Genomic DNA, 17,243 nt, shown 5'->3' on the forward strand with positions numbered 1-17,243 from the left:
TCAGCACTGTTAAATGTGGGGTTTTTGTTTTTGCAAGAGAAAAGGCGGTTGTGTGTGGTTTCAAGAAGAAGAAAAGTCAGAACAACATGCAGCCCATTAGAAAAGATAAATTCTTTATTTGTGGAAGACAACAGAAGTGGGGCTATTTAGGCACCGCCAATGTTTATGTATTATATTCATATGGCAGAGAATAAACACAGCACACTGGAAGTTTGCGCTTTGGGTATTAAAAAAAGAAAAAGAAAGAAAGCAAAACCTTCTTAGGTCACTGACTATCTTCTTTTGCTCCTTTCTATCTGACTCCTCAGGCAAGGTGCAATTCAAATCCCTGGAGAACCTCTCAAATATAGCTGCTGTTCAATGTTACTCAGAAATAAGGAAAGAAATTTGACACGGAGACACTCCACATCTTGGCTGCCTGGAAAAATATCATCTTTGAGGTCATTCAACTCACTAAGTCATTTTTATTATTGTTTTGTCTGTCTATTTTCTGGTACAGTCTCAATGAAAGATGTGTGGCCCTAATCATGCAAAACCGATCTGGGGGGAATCAGTTGTTTCTTCACGTCTTCGCAGGATTCCAGCTCCCCCAACTACCTCCGTCGCCTTGTAAAACTGGCAGGCTCTGGACGTTTTGCATGCTGAAGAAAATCACTGTTTTGCCTCCAGCAAGGAACATAAATGTTGCAACACTGACTCCTCCTCTCATGAAGAAAGAGTGAACAAGTGCACCGAGTTGAGCTTCTTCTCACAGAGCCACCGGGCTGGGGACCGGGGAGCGGAGGCTGAAATCCCCAGACGCCGGTTTTCTGGGCTGGGCTTTCTGCCTTACTCACTCCTTCTCCCTCTTTCTGGATTTTACCGACCGTTCGCGAAACAGCTTTCCACACAATGGAGCTTCACGTCCTCGTGCAGGAAGTACTCATCGACTGATGTGGCAGACTTTGCTCCCTGGCAAAAGTGAGTACCCATGGCGAGCTGAGGCCGCCTCCCACGGCGCGCGGCAGGGGCTGCGCGGGCGGCCGCTGTCCGGGATGCGGGTTCGAGGCCCGCGTGCTGAAGGGGAGAGCGGGGCCACCGGCGCGGGCTCCTGGAGAGAACGCCAGCCAGGAGCCACAGCCGGCAGCCGGCGGGGAAGCCCGGGATCCGCCCGCCTCCCGCCCGGATGTCCCTTCTCAGAGGGGCTAAAAAATACTCTTAAGGTGCTTTGCCTCCACCACTGCCCCCAACCCCAGCTTTTACAAACTGCACTCGGCTCGCATTCGCCTTTGTCAAAGGCATCTTCACCTGCATCCTTGAGCATGAGTTTCGGCGTTGATTGTGGGATTCTCAGAATGCAAATTATTTGCGTCAAAATAAAAAGAAAAGAAAAAAAGAGCGGGGAGGGGGAAGGGGCGCAGACAGGTGATGTGATGAGAGCCGGACTCGAGACTCTCCCATCAGCAGCAGCCGCCGCCGCAGCAGCCTCGCGGGCATCCGGCGGGGAAAGTTTAGGGTTAGCAATGCTGACCCGAAAGGTGTTGCTCCTCCCAAAAGTCAGCGGGGGTAGGGGCAGATGAGCAGCCTCCGGGCCAGAAGCCGGAGCTGGACGGAGGCACCTAGGCAGAGGAATTGCAGCCCGGGAGGAAGCTGGAAGGAGAGCCCGCTGGAGAAGGGAGGAGGGAAGGGAAGAGGAGTTGGTTAAAGTCAGGCAAACTCAGGTAACTGGAGGGCCGGCCCGAGTGCTGCGGCAGGGGAAGGCAAGGGCTGGAGTTCTGGCTCTCTGAGTAGAAAACTATCCTTTTAGTGACCTCTACCTGTATCCTGGGGAAGCAACCCACACTGCCCTAAGAACAAGCAACGTAGGGGATTCTATGACTGGACTTGAAAATGGTTGCAAAACATTATTATTAGTCTGGAGGGATCACTTTGTCTTCATTTGTCAAGTTGACCAGGAAAGATTTCCCACCTGAAATCGTGCTTCACTTGACCAGGGAAGTGCTGCTAATCCCAATCCTGACCATCAGCTGTGCAAACTCGGGCAAGATACTTACCCTCTCTGGGCTTCGATTTTTTTTCTGCAAAGTTTAGGGAATTAATTATATATATATATATGTTTAATGAGGTGGAAGTGCTGAATAGTGCAAGAGAGGAGCAGATGAAAATATTAATTTCAGTGGTTCTTAAAAATTAGGGGTGATAGGTCCTTTTGAGAATTAGCTGTGAGTCCTCTTCCTGGGGGAAAATGCATATGGCATGTACATAAAATTTTACATGCAATCCCTGAGGGTTTGTGGATACTCCCTGAAAGCCATGCCTGAATCCCAGGTGACAATCCCTTGTTCCTCCTCCTGTATCAAGACCACCCAGCCAACTCCTTGCTGCCGGTTGGGCTGACTGTGGGAGTAATCCACAGCCTTCTTGGGGGTCTGGAGTCAGCCACGCTGCTGAAGGAGACAGCTCCCCTGTCATGGGTGAGCTCCCCACATGCTCTCTCCAGAGCTCTACCAGCCTCTGACTCCAGGGGACCCCTCCTCACAACCCTTTTTAATGACTCTCCTAAGGCGACAGTCCTTACCCCTAGAATTTTCAGTCCCACCAACCCTGGAGAGCCATCTAAAGAGGATTGCTGTCTGAATCAGAGTGCTCTTCAGGTCACCTAGCTGGATGGCAGGGAGGCCAAGGCTTTGTTTGGAAATGAAGCACTCTTTGCTCCCTGAGGCATAGTATGAGTAGGCAGCCATATTCTTTTGAACCTCTGTACTTTGCCTTTAGAGGACTAAGGACTCACATCTCTGGGGACCCTGGGTGTTCCACTAACAGTGCCAGCAAGGCACATCAGAAAACACACAGGGCTTTGGAGCTCAACAGACTGGGCTTCAGATCTTGACTCCCACACTGAGCAAGCCTCTGAGTTTTCCTGAGCTTCACTTTTCCTGTCAGCACAATGAAAATAATGCTGCATTTTTTTTTTTTGCATGGTTGTTGGGAGAATGGAAATACTATGAATCATGCCTAGCCCATAATCAATGATAAACTTTTTCTTAATATTAATGTGGCACCATAAATAAGTGTTCAATAGTCTCATGCTTTTAAGAACAGCTTACTCTCTCTCTCCTATGGGGCTTACATTAGTAGTAGAATGAGTAAAATTAGTTCTGGTCTAGTTATGCACAAAAAGGAGTGGTGGGCTCAGAATACAGAGTCAGACTGGCTGTTCGAATTGTGCAGTGTCAAGCAGAGCACTATGTATTGCCGGCAAGTAAAGTATGTCCAGACCGGCGTGGATACTTGACCTGTCTCTCAGTTCTCTTTTGACCCACAATCTTGAGTACAAAACAGCTAGAGCTGTGCCTGCAGCTAAAAACAGCCAGGCATGGAAAGAAGTGTTGTGGCTGGGTCCATCTTCAGAAACTGTAGAGAGAAATGTCTCCATTGTCATCTTTCACAATTTGGCCCAGATGTAGCCAACTCAGCATGTACTCTCTCTCCATGGGGTCCTGGTGCCTCCATCGCAAGTGGTCAGATGATATAGCAATGAAAGAAGGAAACATCGGAAACTTAAAAGGAAATTGGATATCCACAGAGTAGCCAAAGATCTATCAGTATACTTTGGTGAGGTATTCCTGCATGCAAAGATAGCAATATTGATGCCTACTATTTACTGAGCCTTTAAGATGTGCTAAGCACTTTCACACATTGCCTCAATTAATTCTCATAGCAAGATTGCAGAGTATGAGTTATCATTTAAAGCTTTACCAGTAAAGCAACTGAAACATAGAAATGTACATACACCCCCCAACCCCACACCCCGCATCCGCCTAGCTCAGGAAAGGCAGAACCAGGATCCAAGCCCAGGTCTGTCTGACTTTGGCACCCACTCTTTTTCCACTACCCAGTGCTCCCAAGCTTCCCAATATCAGGCACTTGCATCAGCCAACCGGACTAAGATTCTTCTAAAAGGCAGGAATAGCCAAATCTAGTGGGTGCTTTTAAGTGGTGTGAACATGTGCTTGGCTTGTGATACATATTAACGGGTAGCAACAACAAGATCACCTATGGGAGAATAATATTCCTGACCCTTCCCAAGCCCAGCCATTAGACTCAAGATTGGCAATGCCCAACATTAGCAGGTGAGGCTGGCTCTCTGTCACTGACTTCCTTGGTAATCCTTTTAGTTAAACAGAGCTCTGGAATGTTCATTCTCTACCACCTTTAGACTCAGAACACCACTTACCTTTAGCTCCCTGTGCTGAGCACGTTTTCATTCATTTATTCGACAAGCATTTGCTGAGCTCTGTTTTGTGCTGGGCACTTGATGACACAGTGGGGAATGAGACACACAGGATCCCAGCCCTTGTGGAGCTTCTATGCCAGAGAGAGTGCAGAAAACAGTCGGGTGAACAAATACATAAATAAAATCATTTCAGATACTGATAAATGCTATGAAGAAAATAGAGGCTGAAGGCTACAGAGGGACAGGGCGTGGGAGCAACTTTCAACAGGGAAGTCAGAGAAGACTGCCATACAAAGGATACCCTTGAACTTAAACCCGCATTTTCAAAAAGGGAGCCAGCCCTGTGAAAGTCTAGGGAAAGGGCTACCTTAGCAGAACTCTCAAGAGAAAGTTCTTAAATTGGAGTAAATGAAGCAGTAAAGCTTAAAGTCTGAAGATGGGCCCTTTAGAAGTTGACTTGTATATATAGGGGGAATTATTGTTTGAATGCCTACTATACTATTCTAGGCTGTGCTGTATACTCTGTTTATCTTCCCAATGATCTGGTGAGTTAGCTATTTTTGTTTTTATTTTACAGTTGAAGAAACCAAGAGTCATCAAGGTTAAGGAGCTAGTCCAAGGTTATGGAGCTAGTCCAAGGTTATGAAGCTGGTATTTGAATCCCTTAGTCTATTTCACTCCAAAGCCCACAACTATTTGCTAACACAGCATGTGGCCTTTGAGATAACGTCTTTTGGAGAAAGCAAGGAAGCCGATAGAAGGAGAATATCAAAAGTAAATTAAGTAGCTGAATGCTGACAACGATTTGTATTCGATGTCCCAAATTCCAGTTAGTGCACCTACAACTGAACTGTCCAATACAGTAGCCACTAGCCACATGTGCCTATTGAGCACTTGAAATGTGGCTATTTCATATTGAGATGTACTGTAAATGTACAACGCACCCCAGATTTTTAAGACCTAGTATTCCCCCAAAAAAGTAAACTGTCTTGGCCAGGTGTGGTGGCTCATGCCTGTAATCCAAGCACTTTAGGAGGCCGAGGTGGGTGGATTGCCTGAGCTCAGGAGTTCGAGACCAGCCTGGGGAACACAGTGAAACCCCGTCTCTATTAAAAATGCAAAAATTAGGCAGGCATGGTGGTGGGTGCCTGTAATCCCAGCTACTTGGGAGGCTGAGGCAGGAAAGTCTCTTGAACCCGGGAGGCAGAGGTTGCAGTGAGCCAAGATTGTGCCATTGCACTCCAGCCTGGGTGAAAGAGTGAGACTCCGTCTCAAACAAAAACAAAAACAAAAGTAAACTGTCTCAATTTTTATATTGATTGTGTGTTGAAATGATAATATTTTAGGTATACTAGTTTAAATAAAATATATTAAAATTAATTTAACCTTTTTCCTTTAATGTGGCTTAATAGAAATGTTTAAATTACCTATGTGACTCACATGATATTTCCGTTGAATAGCACTGATCTAGACTAATAAGTTGACAAATACATGATAGGACCTTTTTCCCCCTTCTTCCAAACGTGACTTCTTCCTCTATTCTTGTGTCAGGCTCCTTCTCATCTGCCCCCGTATTCAGTTATTTGGTGAAGCACGAGAGAAAAGAGGTCCCTCTTCCTTCTCCCCCACCCTCATGCTGCTGGTTAGCAGGTGATCATTTGAAGTCCACTATACCATGTCACTTTGGGATCTGATAAAATAGACTCAGTGATTATATTCATCACCAAGACCAATCCTCTCACTCAGGTAAATCTCAAGAGGCTTTCAAACGTCCTACAATGAAAGGGTCATTTTAAATCTGGATTTAAAGTTTTACCTTTACATCACTTCCTAGTACATTGTCTTTGTAGTTTTGGGCACTTTGTAAAATCAGACGAGGAGACAACTAGAGCTTCATATTTTTGTGCAAAGCTCATTAAATAAGTAATCTCATGCAGTAATAAATGTTTCTCCCTGTCCTCTTGCTTAAAACAGCATGAACAAAAAGTAGTCCCAGTTGCCAGAAGGGCTACTCCAGGGGCATCACAAAAGACCACCTTCGGTTTCTTTTGTCCACTAGCTAAAGTGGCCCTCAAATATGTCAATGAAATAAAGATATAATTTTTTTCCTGCAGCTTCATTTATTTCAAAAAAAAGAGCAGTCAGATTTTGGTATTGCTGGAGAAAGCCTCTGAAGAGCAAAGACCTGGATTCTGCTTTTGTGTACTCTACTGGTTTGCATGTTACCCTCTCTCTCCCTTTTTTCCCCCAACTTTCTCCCTTACTTCCTGTAGTAAGTTTGGTGTTGATGAGATAATGCCACAAAAAATGCTAATGGTGAAATGTGCTGTACAAATTGGCCATGGTTATGATTGATAACCTGAATACAAATGGCATCTCTAGACATGTGCCTGCAGGGAGGAGTTGCCTTTATGTAGCTGTAGCAAAACATTATGTAAGATTCTCTTGGAATAACATTTGTTCATTTCCACTTGAAATCCAAATCTGGGGGAAATGGCAGTAAAGAAGCTGACAAGAATGAATCTTAGTGCATCTGTCACTGGTAGACTGAGTTCTTTCTCTAGTCTGTATAGGTTCCAGAGAGAGAACACCCAATTGAAAAAGGACAAGCTGGTTTTATTCACTGGCCAGAAATGGAAAATGAGAGACCTCTTGCTCTAAAAAGTCACCTTCTCCCTAGCTGTGGGAAGCTGCAGGATTGTGACGAGTTAGATGTGGGGCGGGGAGCTATGTAAACACATGCAGGGAGAAAGTACAGAGGCACAGACACAGATAAACATGTTTCTCCATGCGTCCTATGGAGAGAAAATGGCGGCAGTTTTCTTCTAGGGGTGGGGAGCCCAGCATTGTAACGCTATGTTAATGACCTAAACGGAACAAGGGGTAGCCAGTTCTGGTTTGCACTGGTTTCCTGCAGGCCTCTTGTATTTGGCAAAGGATCACCAAGCTCCTGCGACATCCCAGGCCATCTGGAGTTCTTTAAGCAAGAGTATCTATAGATAAAGAAACTAGGGAAGATAACAATTTAAGAAAATAATGAGCTTTCCCAGCTATTTCTCTAGGGCTGCCCTGGTAATATTTCTACATCAACAGCAACACATATTTTTCAGCATTGTGTAAGCCAGGAAATCTATGCTAGACTCCACGGGGAAAATAGAAGAATAAAACATGGTTCTTGCTCTGGAGGAGCATAGTTCCTAGTTGGGAAGGTGGACAGAAACATAAAAGACCAGTAGCATGTAAAGAACATTTTCTAAGTGTTACATAAATGATGCAAACAAAGTTTTGCAATTCTGGAGGGCAGCATGCCCATAACCTCTAAGGTACATTAAGAAAGACAAAGTAGAAAATGGGCATTGAGGGCTGGAAGCCTAAAGACACAAGGAGAGAAGGAGAGAGCCACCTCACATAAGAAAAAATGCACAGTGGTGTGGCAGTGGAAATGTACATGGGTTCGGGGGTGCGTGATGTGGAAAAGAACAGTTGGCTTAATCCAGTGGCTCCAGATCTGAGCTTTACATCAGAATCACCTGGGAAGCTTTTAAAAATTACAAATGCCTCAGCCCCACTCCAGAGCTTCCATTTAATTAGTTTAAGACTGGGGACTGGTCTCAGTGGTGTTTCTGATTGATTTTGTTTTGTTTTTGTTTCTGTCTCAATTTCCCAGAATATTCTAATGTGAAGTCAGAGTTGAGAATCACTGAGCAAAAACCAAGATTTTTATATCATAATCATGGGACATAAAATGAAAGAAGTAATCTTTTAAAGGAGATTAAATGGACAACCAAGAGTGTGACCTTTAATTTGTAGAAACTGTATATACATGCACATTTGTATGTAGTCTTTTAAATTCACAGATAATTCCTCGTGGTGATTCTGTCTACTTGGATGATGTGGCTGAAAGCCTTTGTAACCAGCTGCCTACTCTTGTCCTCTGTGTACTTTGGGGATGTCCTATAGTGGATCCTAGCTAAGTGGGGCACAATGGGCATCTCACAGGTGCTTGTTTCTACCAGGCTTTTTGTAATCATTGCCAAGGGCTTTATTATCATGCCTAATAGTGCCCACAGTAGCTATTTTATAAGCATCTGCAATCTTCCCTCACCTCTCCAACTTTACAAATTGAGAAATGGAGTTTAATTACTTGCCTTGGGCCAGGAGACTAGCTGGTGATGAAGGTGAAATGAGAATTCTCAGGGAGGTGAAATTAGAATTTCCAGCCACTGAATTCCACATACCTTATTAAACTCCCAAAGTGAGTCTACCCACTCTCCTGTTGGTGTTAGAATGTTATTTCTTACATGAATGAATCAGTGTCACAGATCAGTAGGTGAAGATGACTGGTTTCCCTAAGCTGCCGACACTGTGATTATCTGAGTGTCAATGACCCATAGGCAGTCACAGTGGTCCCGAGAGCCCCGTCCCTGATGCCTGGGAGCTCTCAGTCTAGTGAAGTTTGGCCTTGCATATTTATAGTTTATCCACTCTAACATCTGGGAAGTGAAGACTCTGGTTGCTATTCCACTGCTCCTAGCCCCACACTTTACGGCTGTTCTGATTTCCCTTCTCTGAAGCTCTTGTTCACTGAAAGGATATCAGCTTTTTGCTACACCCCTGAAAAAAAGAGGAGAAAGCCCAGCATTTTAAACAGCTGCTTTTTTTTTTCTTTTGGATGGAGTCTTGCTCTGTCTCCAGGCTGGAGTGCAGTGGCGCGATCTCGGCTCACCGCAACCTCTGCCTCCCGGGTTCAAGCTAGTCTCCTGCCTCAGCCTCCCGAGTAGCTGGGACTACAGGCACGCGCCACCAAGCCCGGCTAATTTTTGTATTTTTAGTAGAGATGGGGTTTCACCATGTTGGCCAGGATGGTCTCGATCTCTTGACCTCCTGATCTGCCCGCCTTGGCCTCCCAAAGTGCTGGGATTACAGGCATGAGCCATTGCACCTGGCCAACAGCTACATTTTAAAGAATCCTTTATATGTGTTGGGAGCTTCTGGGTTCACTGCCCACGGTGAGACTGGGGGTGGGGACGGAGGTTCTTCTGAAGGACAGTGCGGGGAAAAAGCCAGAGTCTTGGCAATACAGCCTCTTTAGACAAAAAGATAGGTCAATTTGTACCATTCCCAAATGGTTGGGTTTTCTTTTCTCTGTCTCGAAATCCATTACTGATTTAAAACAATTTCCAAAAGCTTTAGCAATAGCAAAAAGCAAGCCTCTTAAACAGTGTTGCTCCACACTGATTGCACGTGAGAATCACCTAGGGAGCTTTAGAAACAACTCATAGACTCACTGAATCAATATTCTGGGAAGGGGCCTGGACATTCGTATTTATTTACAGTTCTCCAGGTTTATAATGTGCATCCAGGGCTAAGAGCTACTACTGGTCAGCTATGATCCAAATCTTAATTACTTATTTATATTTCTTCTTTTGCCTTGTTTTAGAGTCTCATGGCCCAGAAAACCATCAAACTATATTTTTGTTGAGTAGCAATTTCATCATTCTGTTCTTTAAAAAACATGATTTTGAGCATAATTTAAGTTTGCTACTTCTATAGAGAGACCTCACACTCAGTAGCCTCATCACTAAAATTTTCTGTGTGCAATATAGAAATCAGATTGCCAGAAGCTTGCTAATTAATTATGAGATTGAAAGATAAAGGCTAAGCTTTCCTGCCACCTATATATTAGATTTCCCAATTGCTATGTTAATCTTTAGTTAACCAAGACTTGCTTTCTTGTCTCAGCCATTTTAAAGCCAATTAACTCTGTTCCTGTTCACACCCTTATTAAAAATATAATTACAGCAGTAGTCTCCAGGGACTGTCATTGGGTAGGCTTTACCAAGGTAAATTAGCCAAGAAATAACTAGGCTGTGTAACACCCTCTCAGACCCTGGAAATCATTTTGGTTGCAGAAGCTACTTAGTATCAGAGTAGGCTGGGGTACTCATAAATTTGGATTTGGAAAAAGCCAATTCCAAGTCATCCTAAATGTGGAAGAATCTGTGATTTCGAGAATGATTCTGGAATCAGTTATCCAGGGTCCAGCCAAGTCTGATACACCGATCCTCAGAAGGTTGTATTAATAACAAAAAGAAACCAGGTTTTTGTATTAGATTTGATGGAAGAGGCTGGGGGACAGAAGGTGATGTAGTATTTTGTTTTCTGGGGTGCTGAGATTGTGGGATTAGGAGAAAATAAGAAAAAAGATTGCAGGGGAGAACGATGGACAGAGGCCTCCTGTTGGTCAACTATCATGGGCATCAGAATTTCTTTATTCACTCAACTAATGTTTATGGAGGTTCTGCTTTGTTCCAAGGACCCATTATAGGAGCTGGAGATAGAAGGATGAAGTTCCTACTCTAGTGTAGTTTAGATTCCAGTAAGAGGAAACAGATATCCACACTAAAAACAAACAATAAATAAAACCCAATAAATTAGTCAGTACTATGAAAAGAATGCAATGAACTGAAGGGAATAGAGTTTGCTGAGGGCTGCTTTCAATAGCTTGTACAAGTTGCACTGTCTGAGGAGGTGCCCTTCAAGCTAGCACATCAATACTAAAAAGAAAAGCATGCCGAGAGCTGGCAGAAAGAAGGCTTCTGGCAGAAAGAACAACAGCAAAAGTCCTAAGACTGGAAAAGGTCTGAGTTGTTCAGGAAACAGAAAGGAGACCATTGTGGCTGGACCCGAGGTAAGAAGCAATGAGGGAAAGGTGGGAAAAGAGCAAGGAGGGCCCGAGGTCATGGGATGGAGTTAGGCTGTTAAGTGCTTTGAGAGCCTAACATCCTAACTCATTGGGAGGTTTTCAGCAGGGAAGGAACATGGTTGGCATTGCCTTCGAGAGCTCTTCCCAGCTTCTGTGTGGAGTATGGCTTGAAGACTGAAAGCAGAGGGTTTGTAGGAGGCTGATTGGAAGTACAAGCAAGAGGGGAGGGTGGATCATGCCAAGGTGACAGCAAGCAAGGGGGAAGAGGTGTTGGATTCAGGATGGAATTTGGAGGTATGGCCAGCATGGCTTTCAGATGGAGGGGACCAGCGAAAGTGCTGGAAAACCTAGTCCTGCTCAAGATGATTGTTCCTGCCCTACCCTTGTTTTAGACCCCTTGTTTTGAACTAAAACAGAATAATATCTAGTGCTATTTAAAAACATTAGGAATTTTAACCTTAACTTGTTTAAGCAGAACAAAACAAATCCCTGCCTGGGGAGAAACTTCTGTTTGCTGCTTTTGCCTCTTAACCATAAAAATTTCATCCTGTCTCGTAAGACTATTCTGATGGCTTTTGTTGTTTTTGATTACTGTGCTTTTCGTAAGTGCTGGAAAGGTCACATTCGCATTACTAGTTTATCTCTTTTCTGAGTGTTTTGACACTTTGGCTGTGTTTACCAAGGCCTTCCTGCTGTCAGACATTTACATGGGGCTTTCTACAGCTGATCAGTTTCTCCCTATAAGTGCTAATATATTCGCAAGCATTTAGTGGGCACTGACTATATGCAAGGCCTTGTTTTAGGAATTTCATGTTTTAACTCATTTAGTCCTTCCAGCCACCCTTTATAATAAAAAGTGTGTACTCTCATTATCATTTTATAGATGAGGAAACTGAGGCAAAAAAAGAGGTTAAGTCATATGCCCAAGATCATACAGCTGGTAAGTAGTAAAGCCAGGTTTTGAACTGAATCCATCTGTACAGCTCTGGGTTCCTAGTCACTGTGTTGTGCCACTTTTCTATGTAATTGAAGCTGCCACCTTCAGCAGTAGACTTGTTTCTCCTGCAAAAACCGCAAGGTACCACTAGGAGACACTAAAACTGGGCCGGGCTTCCGGGAGTTGGACTGGTGGGGAGATGGCATAATCTGGAGGCTGAATGATCCAACCCCCCTCCAGGAAGGCCTCACATCTAAACCACCTGCCATCTGCCAAGGTGGGAGGATAAACCACCCCTCACCCCACCGCCAACAGGGCACTGGCTGGTAAAAGTTGCCAATACCAGAGGAGTCTTGATGAAATGCCCTCTCTTTTCCTCAGACTCTTTCTGCCTACTATTCATAGTTTCTGTGTTGTACCCACCCACCTGCCGCTTATCAAAGACTGAAGAAACCAAAGTTATTCAACAAGCCATGAAGCAAATTCTAATTGCTCCCCACGGCCATCTGAGGCTGGCCTTTGGAAACTTAAAAAAAAAACAATTAAAAAAAGAGAGTCATATTAATTTATTTGTTACCACATTATTTGCTTTAAAATTTTGATGGCTTCTTTCCAGTGTTTTATTAGTAGAAGCGAAATAAGCCTAGGAAACACAATATTTCATTCTGTCTTCTCTGCTTTTCACTGCATATCTACCTTCAAAAATGTCTTCTCTCAAGTTACTTGGTTTCTCAATAACTAGCGTGAAAGTAACAGACCTTCCTTCCTTCCTAATGATAGTAACAACAAGGGATTTAGCAGAATTGAAGTTTATATAAGGAAATGCATTAAGATTTTAACTTAAGTAAGTGAACTATTCAGCAATGGCTATAAAGACAATAATTGTGATGATTTGTCTTCTATATTATATGTTTAAACTAGTTATATATTTTAATTATATAAGATGCAATTTTTTTGCTCCAGTTTCCATAGGGTAATTTTCAACAGAGATTTACATGCGTTCATTGGAAGTGTTGAATTTACCTAATCAAATCATCAATTTGTTTATTCAACTTTAATTTTCAAAAAAATGTTATTTTAAAATATTATATGATATGTGTCAGGTATTTCTTACGGTTGACTTCCAAATTTAAAACAGCAAAGAAAACAGAAATCCATACATATAGTTGCAGTAAACTATACTCAATTTTGGAAGATTGCAGTGGCAACATCAGTGAATTAAAGTTTGAAAGCTATTTCAAATCATTGCATATTCTCCAAATAACTCAGAATCCTACAAAAAGCTAAATAGTTTAAAAAAATTATCTTCAAACCAATATTGTAAGTTTCTTCTTTATTGGGATGATTTTGGTTAAATATTTAGCAGAAAGTAAGGGTGAATATATATTTGATATAGGTATGTCCTAAGCTAAAATCAAGTCATTTAAAGATCAGAGCAATTAATGGCAGTTATGTGATCACAAGAATGAGTCTATCTCCTCCCTCAGGGTTTGATTCAATGAGTTTTATTTTTCTCTTAGCAACTTTTCTTATTTTACTTTTCAAAGGACATCATTGAAACCATAATAGTGTTCATATCTGTGACTTTTAAATTTTTATTTATTTTTATGCATGGTTTAAAATTCATTTAGTTCATTTAAAATTCAAAGATATAAAAGAGCATTCATAAAAATGTCCCCCTCTCCTGTCCTCCAGCCTTTACAAAAATATACCATATATATTAATATGGGCTAAATACCCTTTTAAAGTTATCTCACACGCGAGATGCTATGACTGTGTGAAGCCGGAGCCTACAGACTATTGCTGATCCCCCAGTAGTAGTAGCAGTGACTCTTTAGTGGCCCTGGAGCTTCCTTTCTAAACTCAAGTGTATATTTAATGTGGCTATTTAGGGATGAACAGCAGTATTTTCAGAGAAAAGTATAGAAGAACAGATGAAATCACACAAGATGCACACATCTGGGTATTGGTGGGCATGTACTTTCAGCAGTGAGTTTACAAATAATCTAGACAGAGTTAAGTATCAGGTTTAAGAGTCCTAGGATCTAAGCCTGCACGGGTTCAGTCTTCTGCAGGAACTTGGGAATGCTGGGGTTCACTTAGGCCCCCAGTGTTGGCATGTACACCCACTTTCAGGAGACTGGAGGTATAAGTTCCTCTCTGCATTTGTCTCAGGTCATCACAGGCCTCAGAAGTTTCTCAACAGAAAAGGATTGCATGGGTTGGATGTCCAGAAGGATACGTGGAGTTAAACATCAGTCAGTGGAGCTAGAGGCTTGCTAAGATTTGGGAAGAGGATGAGGGAAGGCAAAACCTGTCACCTAAAGGGGAATTCTAGAATGTACTTACTACACTCATGACATTACCCTACCACCTTCATTTATCACCTTGTGTCAAACATAGACTTCTTGGTCAAGACCACTATGCTATAAGCTACCTGAGGGCAGGACTATGACCTATTCTCCTTTGTTTACCCTGCCCCAGTGCCTAACAGTGTCTTTGGAATTGGAATGTTCAATAAGTGGGTTAAACTTTTGAAACTGAATATTTCAAATAATCACAGATAACAGATGGTTAAAAACCAAGTCCTTGTCAGCCTAACTAGTGCCAAACCAAATCACTGTCCATGTCTCCTAAAGAAATGAAAGTTTTCTAATTACCTATATAGGTCTGGACTCAAAACTATAAGGCAGCACACTGTCTTTGGTGTTGACCTATGTCCCAGGTTGTCCATGGTCATCACACACTAATGACCACTTGTATGTATTTCATCTAGAGGATCACACAGAGTGGTATGCTAGGCCCAAGGAATAAGTTTACCTGCTTATTTCACTTCTCCACTGTCATCCTACTCTGTTTCAGGAAGAATTTCTTTTACCTCTGCTTACTCTACTAAGATGCCCCACATAAGCCCCCAACTCCTTTTCTTGTCCCCCTCCCACTTTGTTGTCTATTTTCTTCTGTCAGACCCCTTCCTCCTCCAAACTGAACCTTCCTGAGAATATACCAAAGAACTCAATAAACCATTCAGCCCACTATAGTTCAATAAATGAGCACTTCCAGAATTTGCATTTTAATAGTGGTTCAACCTCAAGTCTCTGTTGGTGGAAATGTCACTGTGATGTAGGTGAGGGAAACATTTTGAGAGCCTGTGGGAACCTCCAATAGCACCTTATAGTAGCTTCTTCTGGTGCCTGTGTAATACTACAATTTCCAGAAGCCTTGTTGATATCCAGCTAAGTGAAAAGAAAGTCCTCAGTTCCAGAGTTCTTACTTCTATTTCTTTTTTTTTCTTTTCCCTTTTGTTTTTTTTGAGACAGAGTCTTTTTCTGTCACCCAGGCTGCAGTGCAGTGGCGCAGTCTCGGCTCACTGCAACCTCTGCCTCCTGCGTTCAAGCGATTCTCTTGCCCAGCCTCCTGAGTAGCTGGAACAGATGTGCGTCACCAAGCCCAGCTAATTTTTTTTTTTTTTTTTTTTTTTTTTTTAGTAGAGACAGGATTTCACCATGTTGACCAAGCTGGTCTCGAACTCCTGCCTATCCACCTGCCTCAGCCTCCCAAAGTCTGCAATTACAGGCATGCGCCACCGTGCCCGGCCCTTACTTCTATTTCTAAATAGCAATGGATTCCACTCTTCCAAGGACCCAGAACTTGCCCTAGGGGTGAGGGTCTTTTGTACATCTTGCAACTGAGAACTTTTGCTAGAATCAGACAGACAACATAGATCTCAGCTCTAATTTTCCAGGAGTGAAGCTGTGGAGCAAGTGAGTTACCTCTCTGTCTCACTTTTTCATCTGTACAATGAGGCTACTAAAACATACATTCCAGGGTTGCCGGGAGAAAAAGACAAGACAAGGTATGTACAACACTTCGCACCAAGGAAGCACACAATTCATGGGAGTAATTACTATCATCCTCACCAATTTCTGCCACTTTTGTTATTCTATTGAACAGAGGAAATATATTGTTTAGATTTTGATGTATTTTCTTCCAGTCTTTGGTAAATCATGAACCAAAGAGTTCATGATTTACTGGGGGACACCAACACATGTACAGTCAACAGGGTAAAATGCTAAGGGTGTGGGGCAAGTGTTGAGTCTGAGTTCAGTAGAAATTTATGAGCCTCAAAGGCCCTAAAACATCCTGGACCACTCAGTTCTATTTCACACCCTTCTTGTACTTCACCAACAAACCAGCAACATGCTTCTGGTTGGCAGCCCTTATAAAAGAATTTACCTTCTATAGTCAAGTCCAAAGCTCTTAACTGCTTACCACATGACAGCCAATAAGACAAGATATTGGGGCAAGGAAGATGACTTTTCTTCAGGGAGCCAGCAATCCTAGAAGATGGCAGACTGATGTACTAAAGAACCATCTTAAGTTGATAGATTGTTAGGCTCCTTTTATGTTAGGGGAAGGGGGAATAGGTAGGGGGTTAAGGTCCACAGTTGACTGGTGACCACAGGCATCTGGGCATCAGCAGGGATCTAGGAGGTTGCAAAACTTCTTTGTTCATGGTCAACTATTTTCCAGATTGACCTTGTTTCTATAAATTTTTAAGATGGCATTGTTACTTGTGTGCATACTTTCTAATCTCCTCAGGGGTCTGTTTCAAAAGAGAGATGGTCATTAGTTCTGAAGTTAAACTATAATCTAAATTCTTTCCATCATTAGCTTGGCCTATGTGTAGGAATGAGCAAAGGCAGTTAGCCTGTGAGGTTAGAAGCAAGATGGAGTCAGCTATGTGATATTTCTCCCACTGTTACACATCTCTGAATACAAGAGGAATACATTTCTTCTTTTTGCTGTGTTTGCTTCAAGCCTGTGCCACTGAGAAATTGGGTGATCCAGGGAAGTTTTACTTCTCTTGAACCTCAGGCTCTATCTTTGTAACAATGGAGAAATCAATGCCTGCATTCCAGGCCCTTTTGAGGGTGGAGGAAGACAATGATTGAGAAACTTCTCATCTATAGTTGATCCTCAATGAGTTTGCCCCTTTTCCTGTGGCACTGCTTATGTATTTGGATGGTTCGAGCAGTGCGTCACACATGGAGGAAAGGCAATGGAATGATGACAAATAGTTTGTTGATTTGGTGCTTTGTACATTCACCCACAAATGGCACAGTTTCAGGGCCACTGTCCTTGCCAAATACTATCTGAAGAGCTAGGTTATGAGCCTTTGGAACCCAGATCTGATAAGCATGGAGGAAAACTCCTCAAGGGAGATGAAGCTAGGAGATTAGCAGAATATACTTTCTCCATTTGTCCCACATTTGATGCCAGCAGGCAAACCAGAGCCAGCTGGGCAGTGTACAATTCCCAGAAATAAGGAAAGGGTAGAAGCACCTGTTCTTCCTCTAGCAAAACCAAGGCAAATGGAAAAG

The 17,243-nt window shown here is 42.9% G+C and overlaps 1 protein-coding gene across 4 annotated transcripts in view; it reads left to right on the forward strand.

Moving 5' to 3' along the window:
* Positions 1–286: 286 nt before the first annotated feature.
* PRLR (prolactin receptor) overlaps positions 287–17,243 on the forward strand; it is a 180,944-nt gene continuing 163,987 nt past the window's right edge. The window contains exon 1 of one of the 4 annotated variants that reach the window (XM_001150064.8): positions 287–960. The gene's annotated coding sequence lies outside the window, so the exon portion shown is untranslated. The remainder of the gene's footprint in view (positions 961–17,243) is intronic. The other 3 variants (XM_063811324.1, XR_001717767.4, XM_063811323.1) reach the window with 3 other exon arrangements.

This window comes from Pan troglodytes, chromosome 4 (genome assembly GCF_028858775.2).
Source record: "Pan troglodytes isolate AG18354 chromosome 4, NHGRI_mPanTro3-v2.0_pri, whole genome shotgun sequence".
In the NCBI taxonomy this organism is placed as follows: Eukaryota; Metazoa; Chordata; class Mammalia; order Primates; family Hominidae; genus Pan; species Pan troglodytes.